Here is a 14,335-nt window from a genome sequence, read left to right as displayed (position 1 = left end):
CCAACCCACCTGTTCAGGCAGGTTCCCCAGAGCAGATCACACAGGAATGTGTCCAGGCGGGTTTGAATGTCTCCAGAGGAGCCTCCACAACCTCTCTGGTCAGCCTGTTTGGCTGTGGTGTCTGTAGTGCTGGGATATGAATCATGCTTTCTCTAGTCAGAGATCTCTGAAACCCTTCCAAACAGGAGATGATAGGGAGCACTCGCACTGGCAGCAGCAGGATTTGGATCAGGCCATCTGGTAAACTTTCTTAATCTGCTTGAACTGCTGGTGAAATGGGTGGTCCCTTGTTTTATCCTCTGGCAACATGATTCAGTGGCCTCCCCTTGTCTGAGCATGGAGTTCTTGTTTCTGTACCATGAACCAGACTATGGACTGAACATCCTTTTTTTTGCCCCCCCTAGATTAGTTCCCTGATTTGGATTATCACTTGATCAAATTTGCATCTGCCAGCCTGCAGAAGATGATGGGATCATGCACAAAAAGCAGGGGTAAGGACAGATCCACCCCACTGAGCAGTGATGGGCATACTTTGAAAATTCAGTTACACTTTTTTTCATCATCTGTCTCCCAAAAACTTGTTGTTCACATATGGTAAAGATTGTAACTACAGACGCTAACCTCTTCAGTATCTTTTCCATTCTCTTTTTTTTTAACTGGAAGGAATTTTTTCTTGGGAGTCAGAATTGGGCTTTTTAACAAAATAAAAAATATTGTAATTAACAAAAAACCAACCAAACAAATAAAAACAAAAACACCCCGAAAAACTTCTGTAATCCCTTTTGGTGAGGCTCTTTTCAGGAAAAAAGGTGTGTCTTATGATCTGACTGGCTCATCCTCTAAATCATGCATGTGTTTGGTGATTGTGGGAGGAGAGAAAGAGCTTGGATACATTAGAGCTCAGAGAAATGCATCTGACTATCAAGGACTGACTGGCTCATCCCATTATTATTCTCTCTGCTGCAGATTTTTGTTGTACTTTGTTTGCTTTTTTTCTTCAGAAGCCAGTTTAAAAATAGAAACTGTTATGACTGGAATGTTTTTCTTCTTGCATTGGAAGATAACATCTGTAAGAATTATAAATGTGTCATTGAAAAATTATTCGGGGGGGGGGGGGGGGGGGAATGTATGTGTGAACTTTGCATACTCCAAAGCCAAATTAATCTCTAGAAAATACAAAATAATTGTAACCATTGCCCAAAGTTTGTTATACAGGGACCACCTATAGTATTGGTATTGTTTCATCTTTGTTCAGCGTTCTTAGAGCCGTTTTGAACCACCAGTTCCTGTTCCTGCCAAGTTATGTTGCCAAAGTTAATCAATATTCCATTTCTGTCAAGTTTTTTGTCTCGGCAACTGGCATAATACACTGGTTTTACCTTTTCCCCTTTCAGATTTTGTGTGTTGGAATAACATCCAGGTTTTATATAATGGAATAACATTTCGCTATAAGGCTGAATTATGAGTTATTGTCATGTTGTTGAGCTCAGTTGAATTAAGGAAACCAGTTGAGTCCATGACAAATGGGGCAAGCTTCTACAGAACTGGCATTATTTCTGTTTAATGACACAAAATCAAGCAGAGGTGTCTAGATATAATGTTTTTCTTCAGATCTCAAGAGAAAATGATAAGAAAAACTGCTGTTTAGCTTGCTTTCTCCCATTGTAACAGCAAGAATTTAATTAATACCAGTAACTGGTATCAAATTTCTGTTCTATTAATACAGTGGCATTCACTGCATGTGCACAAACAGTGCACATTCAATTCAGTTCAGATGGAAACTACCTGTGGGTGATTTTACCTTAGTCAGTAGGAACTTGGCCACTGACTGAACTGAGGGATGGGATGGGATTTACAGCTCTGGTATTTGAAGTGAAGTCTGAGAGGACTTCATGTCTCTGACATAAACATCACAGTGACAGGTGCCAAGCATTACTTAAGCAAGACATAAATACTTTCTTAAGAGAAGCTGATTCTCTTACCTGTGGTAGTTCTGAGACTTCAGTGCTCCTGCTGTCTGATGGAAGCATTGCAGCTTTCAACGGATTCCTTAGTTTTCTGATGAATGTCCTTCTCCTGTTGTGTTCTTCAGTCTGTCATCCATCACTCACCTCCATCCTGGTCGTCTCTCCAGTTACTATCAAATCTTAGCAGCTTTTTTTAATGAAGAAATCAAAAATATATGCATATTGTATCTGTATAATCAGATTTGAAAGCTTTTTTTTTTTTTTTTTGTAGCTCCCATGTTTATCTGTGCTCTCCTTTATCCATTATACTTAATATAACTATACTTTTAAAATATATTGTCTGCAGTGCATCTTTCTATAAAATCCAAGATGCACATTGTGAGCTGACAGTTAGAGCAGTCAGTGGAACAGGGAATTTACAGGTCATATAAACCTGGCTGGGATAAAAGTGTTAGCCAATAACAGATAGGGAATGTTCCAGGGTTGGACTAGGGGGATTAAACAACATGAGCTGATTATGCTAATTTTCTTCATCTCTTAATGTCTTTGAATTGCTTCATTGAAATCGAAAGAAAAGTTCCCAGTGATTTATGTGGAGAGATATTTCGCCCTTCATTTCCCAGAAAGATGTCTGCTGGTTTATATGGTAAGTACAGTAAGTATCTGCACACGATAAGTATGAATTTGTTCTCTTTTCAGCCAAACACTTCGTCAGCAGTAATTCAGAATAAACGTGCAGTAAACGTGTTACATAGAGCTGGTTTTGCCACTAACCAACCACTAATACAAAGTTTCACACTCTAACTGTTACTTTCTAACACCAAGTACCTGGCAGCTTTTCACTGTTACCGAAGTGAGTCATTTGCTTCCCTTGCCTCTGCACAATATCTCGTTCCGGCTGTTTTCAAACTCATCTCATTTTCACATTATTTAAGCAATTAGCCATAGGAAACCTCTTGTTCTCACTTCTCTGTCCCTGAAAAGTAATGTTCCACCAGACAAGTCCATTAAGTTCCCATTCTGGGACACATTATCACCTCTGCTTCTGTGCACACAGAGAGGTGGTTGGAGCAAGGACCAAATTGCTGTTTCCTAAATGTCCCCCCTCCCATGTGTGCTTAGACATCAGCAGAGATGATAAATAACATAATTAAATAATGAAATGTAACCAGGAAGAGAAATAAACCCCCCTTCCTTAGCTATTAGCTGCTTTTTACCATCCTCTTTAATCTTCACTTGTGCAAAGCAGGAAGATCAGCTTAAGCAAGCAGTTACAGCAAGAATTGTGAGCCAGCACATTTTTAGGATTAATTTATCTCATAATGGGTTATTGAAAGTGGTTGCTGAGCCTCTCATGTTTTAAGAAGACACATTCCTGTAGCTGAGTACAAGAGATAACATCTCAGTCCCTTCAAATAATAAGAATCTTGCAACTGAATCCCCTGGGGCAGGATTTTGTGTTGATGTGCCCTTGCAGTCCTACTGCTTGTTTTGCCTGCTGGAGCCAGTTCCCGGCTGCTGTGTATTTCCTGGCAAGGTGGTTTTCCTGGGCGAGTATGAGAGGCTCGCAGCTGCAGCTTTGATACTTCCTAGCGTGGCGTGGCTCCATGTCACTTGACAGATAAGAGCCTTCAGAGTCCTTTTCCAGGCCAGTGTCACGGCTGCACGCAGATCTGAGTAACGCCTCTTACCCACCATCTTCGTTAACTCACCACTAGTGGCAAAGCCTGTGATGGCTGTGGGTTGCTGACATGAGAGAAAACCAAACTATTCTGGAGGCTTCACCAGCTGTTAAAATAAAGCAAAGGCCCCTGTTTCTCCACTGCCCACTCAGGATCAGACCAGAAGTAACTGTAGGAAAGACCATCAGCCTCCTGAGATGACTGAATGGAGCAGGTTGGTCTTTCTCTGTTGTAATATGTGGCGAACTTTAACTTACTGTGGATCAAAGTATGGCAGAGCATCACCTGGCAGCTTCACCTGTGCCACAGGTATTATCCTCTCAAAGGTACATATTCAAGTTCCTCCATTGCTTTCCCAAGAGTAAGTAGAAAACAACTTTAAGTAGAAAGAATAACTTCATACAAAACGCCCCATTTTCACATTGCTTTTAAACTATTTGAGCTGCTAATACAGTATCACTGACTTGAACACTGGAGCTTCAGGGCAGATAACAGAAGCGTTTTGGATTGAACTAATTTAGTATGGGATATTTCTGTCAGTAAACAAGCAGGAGCACACTCCACCAATTTAGAATCTGTAAAACTGAATGTCCACAGCAAGGGTTGAGAAAACTGCTTCCTTCTTTCCCCACAGGGGTGTCCGAAAAACAAAGAGGAACTAAGGTATAATTTGACAGTCTCATTTTCGCCTATAACCAAAATTCCGTTTCTGGGTTTGAATTCAGCTGAGGTGCTAATGAATCCACAACATCAAAAACTAATTTTGAGCAACTGCCTTTTAATGGGATCTTTCTGATTCTGATGAGAGTCCACAAAAAATTTGGCAGTGACAGCCCAATATTAGAATATATTCCAGGGCAAATAAATTTAGAGAGCAGCAAGTTTTAATCTACCACACAGTAAAGAAAATAAGCTTCTGAGTTTCATAATAATTAATCAAATCTGAATAAAGATATAGTGTTGCTTTCAGCCCACTACACACAGTGAAGTGCTTCTCTCAAAATTAAGAGTGTTTGAGGACACTTAATGGTAAAGATGCCATGAACCTTCACAGGGGAAATATTGACAGTAGGGTTCTCTCCCCCTCACCATCTTCCCTCCCCCAGAACTAGCAAAAATAACATGAAATGTCAAGCACAACATCAAAATAATTCAAGGGTGATTTGCTGTTTCTAAAATATGTGTAGCCACATAAAATATCAGTTTATAAATGATTGCCCACACGTGTCTGGCTGATGATGCATGCAAGCCATAAAGCTATTTCTAAATGCAGCTGTTTCTCTTGATGCTACAGGGCAGAAGCGTGAGTGGAGTCGGTCATCAGAGAAAGGCTCTGGTGTGCTGGTGGAGTTTCTTCTTTAACATTCAATACTGAGACTTGAATTGTGAGGACGAAAAAACACAGAAGAATTGGGATAGTTACTGAAAGTAAGAAGAAGAGAAAAAGGAAGCTAATGGGATGTCCTGCAGGGCTGTGAAGCTGAGAATGAGAAATTTTATATTAAGGAAGATGATGGTGAAAAGGAAGAGCTGCAAAAAAGGAATAAACAAATGGCACCCTGTTTAGAAAGTGTGGGTGGCAGGAAGAACAGCGACACCATTAGTCACAGATAAAAGAAGTGAGGGGACAGGAATGTTAAGAGAGATGCTGAGTTCAATCTCTACTGCACTGTGTTTGTGCAGTTGCACAAAGCCAGTCAGTGAAAGAATCTTAATATATGTCAAGGAAAGAAAATTGTTTTCATTCACAAACTTCAGAGGCTTTCAAAACAAGAGCTTCCCTATTGTTTATACACACACAGAAGAGTGTATAGCAGGAACAGCTGAACTTGGGATAAGGTCAAAGAAAAGCAACTATCAGTAAAATATGTTATATTCTATTAATATATTTTTGCTGCTGGATGACACTGAATGAGACATAGTTGAAAAGAGCAAAATATTTATGTGGATGAGGATTTGGACATGGATCTGAATATGGAAAATGGGTATGAACCTTTATGTTTCAGGAGATGAGGAAACCATTGATGACATATGATTAAGAAGACATTTATCAAAGGATAAATGCTGCTGCCTAGTATGTTTCTCACTGGGTAATGGACAAGATAATCAAATATCTAACTGGTATAGCCTAATTTGGTATGATAATTCGCTTAGGATCTAGAAACAAGTTTTTAAATTTGCATTGCTGATTTTTCATTTAAATTACTTCTATTTTTGCAAGTTTATCAAGTAATGCAAAGTCCCAGGTTTACTATTTGGAATGATTACATGAAGAGATAGGTGTTTTAGTGGTCAAATGTGGCTTTAATTTGAAATTAAAGAGGAATACAGAGACCAGCCACTTTGGAAATGACACTTTACAGACAGTTCATTGTATCTGAGCCTGTGATTCTTTAGCTATAGTGAAATGCCCATACAAGTCTGCAGAAGCATTTGGTCCCTGTAAAATAACGTAGATTTCTCCAACATCTGCGGAGGAAATGATCTTCAGAGTATTGTGGTCTACAAATCACTATCACATGACTATATAAAAATAACCCAGTGGAAAAAATCTTTATTAAGAGTTAAAAGCACACATTCTTTCTCCCAAAATCTCCCTCATTTTTACCATTGACATAAACAGATATCAAATAAAGAAGAGATTTTTAAAGTAAATTAGGAAAAGAAGAAGAGGCGAATTTCCAAGCAAAAGGCCTGGCTGTGAGTGTTACTGTATGGTGTGCTGTAGCCTTTTAATTTGTGTTTGAAAGTAAGTATTTTCTTTGGAGAGACCTGGTAGTTTTTAAGACCACGATTTTCCTGTATTGTAGAACACTTACAGAAGCTGCTTCTCCTTTGCTGGTATCTGTCCCAAGCTTGTGTGGGATTGATTTTCATATATACCACAAGGGAAACCATGACAAGCCTAAAAAATGAATGAAATTATTAAAACGCTTTCCTCTGTGTCACCCTTCCTCCCAAACTCTGCTTTTTCTCACTAGGCTCTGCTTGCGAGAGCTCCACTGAATCGCCTCCAGAGTAGCTGTGCTTTAACCTTGCCACGGTTTTGAGGAAAGCCCTACCGAGTGGAGTTGGATGGCTGCCTGGAGATGGGCTTTAGAGCTAAATTTGCTACAGGATTCTGAGTAACCAGCTGAGAGGGGCTATTTCAGCAAAGAGGTAGAGTTCACATGGCTAATGAGACCATATTTAGCGTGCACAGAGGACTGCTGCATGGCTGGAAAAAATCCAGCCCTCTCTGGGGATGGCACAGAAGACCTTATGTTACTTGATCATTGTCTTAGGAAGTATTTTAGTTGGTAAATACATAGATAGATAAAAGAAGATGTGCATAGTGTATCAATATTCTTTACTGACCTAAACAGTTTATACTGATACCCACTTTCAAGCACACTTAAATAAATGGGAATATTTTGACATCCACCCAAAGCGTGATACAGTATGTTTGTTCTTAACTCTGTATAGGACTACGGCAAAGCTGAGGCTTCAGGGTAGATGTAATTTCTGCTATCAGTTTGTAAAAACCTCCTGCACACTGGGGAGATGCTTTCTCAATTTTAAATTGGGTTGGTACTATTGTTTAGATAAAGCTTTAGGTGCCTTGGACTTTATTTTACTGAATTTTTTAAAAGCCATTTTTAGAGGGCTTTAAAGCCATTTCAGGCTGCTTGAAACATGACCTACAGTGGGGCTTCCATGGCTTTAGAAGCAGGATTAGATAAAATACTTTCAAACCTGGCTTGGATTTTTCATATTATGGTAGATTTTCCAAGTCAGATGTAATATTTCTTCCAATCCTGTATGGGAGTCCCCAATGTTTGATCATGTAACAGGACGTGTGACTTTGCCTGCCTGTGGCAGGGCTGTCCATCTGTCCCCTGGGTCTGAGTCTGGGCTGTACACCCGTGTGTCAGCACACACGGTGAGGTCAGCCTGTATCACATCAGGATGCAGAACTACAGCTGGGGGCTTTGGCTCCTGGGAGGGCTCACCTGGCCCTGCACAGAAGCTGCAGCTGGGAAAAAGATTTCGGATGCAGCTGGTGAGGTGATCACAGCACCTACTGTGCAGGATCCAAGAGCAAGAGGGAGCCAGCGTGGCCGTGCAGCAAGTACCCGACATGGACGTGCTGTGGCAGAGGATGATGAAGAGCAAAACAAATGAATAAGTCTCCCATGCAGCACATGAGACTGGGCAGGTCTTAAATCAGTGATTCACTATGAAGTGTTTTCACTGCTCATAAAATAAAGTGGAAGCATTTCCTTCTAGTGAGAATTAATTTACTGATCTTTATCTACTTCTTTAAAAGTATAAAATGCTATACAAATGTGTTATCAGAACGGCAAGAGGAAAATTTACCTGTGAATCCCTGGCATTTCATAAAGGTCTCAGTATCAGGGTTATTGATTAGGACGTTCAATGCCAGACTTCTCTGGCACGCAGCTCTCCAAGTCAGGGCCTTATTCCCTCACAATGTTCGCAGCTGCTGTACTGGTGCAGACACTTTGAACCAGTAAGACAAATTAAAAAACAGTGTTTGTAATTTAATCCTTACAGATAATTACGTATTGCATTCTCATTGATATGTGTGTCCTCCCATACTTCTACCCACAGAATTTTACCTATTTGGCATTAATTCCATACTTCTGTGTAACTGGATCCTTATAGAATATCTTTCTATATACCAAGACAAGTTATTTCCTTCCTTTATGATTATAAAGGAATCCTACACAGGCTGTATTTTTTCTCTGATTGTTAAATCTGCTATTGAGCAATTCCCTTCCTGACGATTTGCTGAGAATGCGATGGAAAAAGAGAAGTTTCAGTCAGATCTTCCAAAACAAGAGAGAACACGCCCAGAGGTAAAGCGCATACACAAGCATAATTCAAAACAAGTTCTGTAACATACTTTATACATAATTTCATATTTTATATGAGAATATGCAAATTCATAGATGATCTTGGCTGATTGTGTTACAGTTGCATAGAACTCTCTTAAGAGCTTGTGAAGATCTGATTTTTTTCTCAGTTAGATTCTTGGCTCTTCAATTTTCTTTAACAATAAAATGTGTTTACTGCACAATAGCAGAGTAATAGGGCTTTTAAAAGTGTAGCCTTCACTTCCCTGAATTGCATAGATGTTTTACATTGTTAGGGTGGCTTAACGGGGCCTTATCGTAATAAAAACAAAAAGCCTTTGATCTTGTTTTTGCCAAACATCAGCAGTGTGTATGGCAGAATGTTGATTTCAGTGTTTAAGTGTTATATCCATATTTAAGATCAAATGCACTCAGAAATCCATTAAGATTGAAAGTTTAGTTTTCTAGATAATTTGGAAATTGGGCATGATTTGTTCAAAACACTTCCAGAAGCCTTAATTTACTCTTTTGATTATAAACAATATTTACAAGTAGAGTTGTATAAATTAAAAACGGGCACAGGAGCTACCAGGTTACTCTGTAAGTGTCTTGGATCTTAAAATTAGAGTCCACATAACCTAAACTTTCTGGTGTCTCAGTCGCTCTCCGACCTTCAGATGTGCTGAGGATCCCCCTAATGTCATTGGAAGTTGCTGAGGATCATAACACTAAGCAAATGTTAAAGGTTTGTGCAAGCAGCTATAAGATCTCCCTACGATATAGTAAATCTCCTGTCTGGGCAAACACTAATGGTTTTAATACAATTCTGATGACGCAGTAGAGTGATGATACAGAGAGCTCAAGTCTAAAGTTTGCGTGACAGTCTCTATTTTGGCTTTTTACGTCAATTTCTAGTAATAGTGATTATGGTAAAAGCCTTGAAAAATATTAACAGAATGTACTTTACAAGCCCCAAACTTCCAAAGAATAATAATAAAAAAAAGAACATCATCTAAAAGGTATTTTGTAAAGAGGAAGCAGTGCAACTTTCTAAGCAAATCTCTGAAGTAGGTGCAGGCTCACTTTAAAGTGTCCAATGTCTTCTATATATTGAACCAAAGCAAGAGCTGTAGGTAAATGGGAAATGTCTGGCCGAGACTGGACCAGAATAAAAAACTATTGAAGTGTTTTGGTGTTGCTTCTCTGAAGCTATTTACAGTTTATAGACGTGTTAACAAATTGCTCTTCTTGTATCCTACCCCCAAAATCCTTTATGTGTGTTTATAGATCTCTTTGGCCAAGCTTTGGTAATGAAATTACCCAGCCATGGAAGCAACAACTGTAGCTTTCTGTGCTGTGGAAAACCAAAGGCAACTTCTATTATTGGGAATCCAATATTCTCCTGTTCTGAAACCTTTCACATGTATTTTGTGGTGTCTGATATACACCGTGAATTTGCTAAGAAAGGTCTTTGTTCGTTACTAGACTTCAGATTTCTTATTCTGAAGAATTTCATCTCGTATCCTGATTTTATGCGTTATGTGCCACAAACTCTCAAATCACAGGTTCATTGGTGTCTGTGCCTTCTGAAGTGTTTTTATTAAGAGAAACTACTAAACTTAGAAAATTCCAAAAATGAAGAGGCAATATACACAATGAACACAGGGGAACACACAGTGCATTTTTTTTGTCACACACACTAAAGAGTTGGATCTTTCTCCTTATATAATCTCATAATTAGCTTGCATACGGGAGAGCCAGAAAACTGGAAAAATTGTGTTGCGATGACGGGTATTACCATTGCTATATTACTGATCATTTATTTTGTTTCTAGCAATGCCAAGAGCAAAACTTCTGCTCATGATTCCACTTGTATTTCCAAGTAGAATTGCAATTTCCAGTTTGGAAGCTGCTTCTCTGGAGACCACCACGTCCTTAATATGTCTACAGATGAACATCTGCCTTGGGTGCTTAACATAATGTCTGCAGCACCACCAATTTCTGTCAAGCACAATGTGCCTTCAAACCCTACATAGCAATAATTTTGTAAACCATTTAAAAACATTTTTGTTATTGCCAATATAGCAGAAAAGAGCAATGCTTAGTATCAACAAATGGTTCCTATGGTGTCTCATGACTAGCAACTTCTAGAAAAGTAGTTGTTTCTCCCTCAGTTACAGTTCACAGTATCACAGTATGTTTGGGATTGGAAGGGACCTCAAAAGATCATCTAGTCCAATCCCTCTGCTGGAGCAGGAATGCCTAGGTGAGGTCGCACAGGAACATGTCCAGGCGGGTTTTGAATGTCTCCAGAGAAGGAGACTCCACAACCCCCCTGGGCAGCCTGTTCCAGTGTCTGTCACCCTCACTGAGAAGAAGTTTTTTCTCAAATTTAAGCGGAACCTCTTGTGTTCCAGCTTGATCCCATTACCCCTTGTCCTATCATTGTTTGCCACCGAGAAGAGCCTGGCTCCATCCTCATGGCACTCACCCTTTATATATTTATAAACATTAATAAGGTCCCCCCTTAGCCTCCTCCAAACTAAAGAGACCCAGCTCCCTCAGCCTTTCTTCATAAGGGAGATGCTCCACTCCTTTAATCATCTTCGTTGCCCTGCGCTGGACCCTCTCCAGCAGATCCCTGTCCTTCTGTTCATACACAGTTCATACACAAGCGCCTATTAATACTTTTTTTCTGGCCAAAATACATAGTTTTCTGAAAAAATATTTGTTGTCTTTCAGATAACAATTTGTAGTGACAAGACAGGTCTACCTTCTGGAATAATTTGAGAGTGAAGAGTGTAAAAGAAGAGGATAAATATGGATGAAGTTAGTCTGGATTGTGGGATTTACCTTCTGCCACATACCCAGCACAAGATGCAGGATCCCCTGGTTTGCACAAATCTATAGACCAGCTGAAATCCCAGGTACTGAGCCCACGTTCTGTTCTCCTGTGTATTTATTTCCTGCTGGAGAGCAAGCACTGCTGACCATGGTTAAAATCATGTCCAGGGACTGCAGCAGAAAAAGCTGAGTAAGTGAAGTAGAATCTGAGGAAAAGGTGGTGTATCTGTGCTTTAAAAGTGGTTACGAGCAGAATGATAGAACAGTTTGGGTCAGAAGGGACCCTCCAAGGTCATCTAGTCCACCACCCCTGCAATGAGCAGGGACATCTTCAACCAGATCGGTTTGCTCAAAGCCCCATCCAGCCTGGCCTTGAATGTCTCCAGGGATGGAGCATCTACCACCTCTCCGGGCAACCTGGGCCAGTGTTTTACCACTCTGATTGTAAAAAATTTTTTCCTCATGTCCAGCCTGAATCTCCCCTCATTTAGTTTAAAACCATCACCCCTTGTCCTATTGCTACAGGCCCTGGTAAAAAATCCGTCCCCATCTTTCTTAAAGGCCTCTTTTAAGTCCTGAAAGGCTGCAATAAGGTCTCCCTGGAGCCTTTTCTTCTCCAGGCTAACAACCCCAACTCTCTCAGCCTGTCCTCACAGCAGAGCTGTTCCATCCTGAGTAAAACTTTTCTGCTAAAGCTTATGCAACTAGAAGTTAAGCATTTAAGTCATAGTCACTCCCAGTTCTCTTTACAGTCCACGCTGATAACCAGACACAAGTAGAAGGTGGCTACGATCGTCATCAGATGTAAGTCAGTCAAGTGTGGTGCCCTCCAGAGGTGTCTGCATCCCTTTCTGTCTATACTGGGAGCACAGACACCTACACTGCAGATGCCATCATAGACACCTAAAAAGCTAGATGTTTAAATCTGAACTGGTCGCTTTTGTCTCTATAGTCCATGGAAATCTGAAGCTCAGGCAGTAAAGCCCAGGAGGGAAACTGCAGCTCAGGCAGGCCAAGGACACGGACAGAAAGTCTACAAGGGTAACACAGAGTTCAAACTGTAAGCGCTGGTGTTGCTGATCCAGATCACGTATGCTTCAGGGAGCAAAAGCCGGACTTCCAAAAGGCAGCACAAAGCTGAAATGCAAGAAACAGATGACCCAGCATGCCTGGCAGAGATCACTGAGGTCTGGCCAATACTGAAGCACAGTAATAAAGCAAAATCGATAGCTTCTTGGATTACATAGTTGTAAAGAAATGAGGCAGGACGGACTCTGGCTGTCTTTGCTATGGGCAAGCAGGCTGTGGTGCTAAGGAACACTGTTGAGGGTAAAAGGCTTTTATTTTCAACATACGATCTTTATCTCTTGTGGTTGTGCAAGCTTATAAAATGACAGTGGAATAAAACAAACAAAACAAAACAAAAGGATCTAAACTTGCGGTTCATTTTCCCATTAAAGCAACACTATAAATGGAATGGTTCTGGTGTATTACATTGAGTGACAGAAGTGTCGTAGCTCTGCTGAGCCTATTTACCTCCAGGCACCTAAAAGTGTGGCTCAAACCCTCTGTTTGTTTACCAAATACCAATACCTATATAACACATAAATCCTCATAAAGGCAATTTATTCCCACCCCATCTGTTATTTCTTTTCACAGAAAAATCTTGAAAAGAATTCCTGTATGGTATCAGAGTACCTGAGGAAAATAGGTCAATAAGTAAATAAACATGTCTCCAGATGTCGTAGTACCTTTTATGCCCACATGCATATTTGATACATTTATTCAAACCACATTGGAAAAGAAGTGAATTCAAAGAGTCCTCCCTGTAGACTGAGAGCAAAAGAGAAAAACAAGAGTACAAAAATGGCCTATTGCATTGGTAATAAATAGACTCAAGGCTGATCTGCCATTTTTTTCTTTAAAAAAAATCAAAGCAATGAACAATTCAGTCACTCTCAGCAGAGGCGATTCTCTGTCTGAGGGAACATGGGTCACGTAATTCAGCACTATATCCTTCCACAGGTTACGAAGGTGCTGAAAATTTCAAAAGAAACATAAGCAGTTTAAAAGCAAGATAAATCCTTGGTATTCACAAGTGGGATACAGACAACTGCTAGCAAGCGTTCCCCTTTATTACACAGCACTGTTGCCTTGTGACACCTTCCAAACAAATATAATAGCTTAGGATGCGAGACAGACCAGAAGCGTTGGTTTTGACATCGCTCATGCAGCCTGTTGTCCCGCTAGTCACAAATCTCATCTTTGGCAGTGATTGGTTTCTGACCTTTGCATAAATATAAGAAACCCCACAGCTAGCTATGGAATAATCTGCTCTCCATTTAAAGTGGTTTCTGAGTAAAGTTTGGCTTTGGTCCTGACTCAAATGTTCATTCTCCTTTCCAACTTTTTCACATTTATTTTTGACAACCATTCTGCTAAGTGTTTTGCCTTGTTCTGACTCTTCTTTAGCTCAGAGCATTTTCTTAAAGAGCTTGCGAAGGACAGATTTCATACTCTGCAGATTGTTTTATAGCAGCACTCCAAGCAACAGCACAGGGAAAAAATAAAGGGTAAGGGTGGACCTCAAGAGAACACAGAGAATGAAGCCAAGATGTAGAGCCTGAAACCTCACACTTTGCTACAGCGAATATTGCCATTTTTCTGCCCCTACCTGTGGGTTTAGGAGAAGAATTCCATGTGCTGGATGCATGTCCAGGTCTCCTGGATAAGGCTGGTATATACAAATTTTGGGAATGAAACCAGGTTCCTTCTTTTGTTTATTTAGAAAATGTATTAATAATTATTACAATTATCACCTAAAATACTAAAGCATAACAGATGCTAACTTTTGCAGAATAGATGCTTATAAAATAAGCACAGTAGTCACACCTTCCTTGTAACAGCTGGATGGCAGCTTTATCAGGTCATTTAGAATGCAGTGCCAAGGCAAGACTCCGTGTCGTGCTCCTGCTGTACTTAC

This window comes from Columba livia, chromosome 2 (genome assembly GCF_036013475.1).
Source record: "Columba livia isolate bColLiv1 breed racing homer chromosome 2, bColLiv1.pat.W.v2, whole genome shotgun sequence".
NCBI classification, from domain to species: Eukaryota; Metazoa; Chordata; class Aves; order Columbiformes; family Columbidae; genus Columba; species Columba livia.
This window is presented reverse-complemented; position numbering follows the sequence as displayed.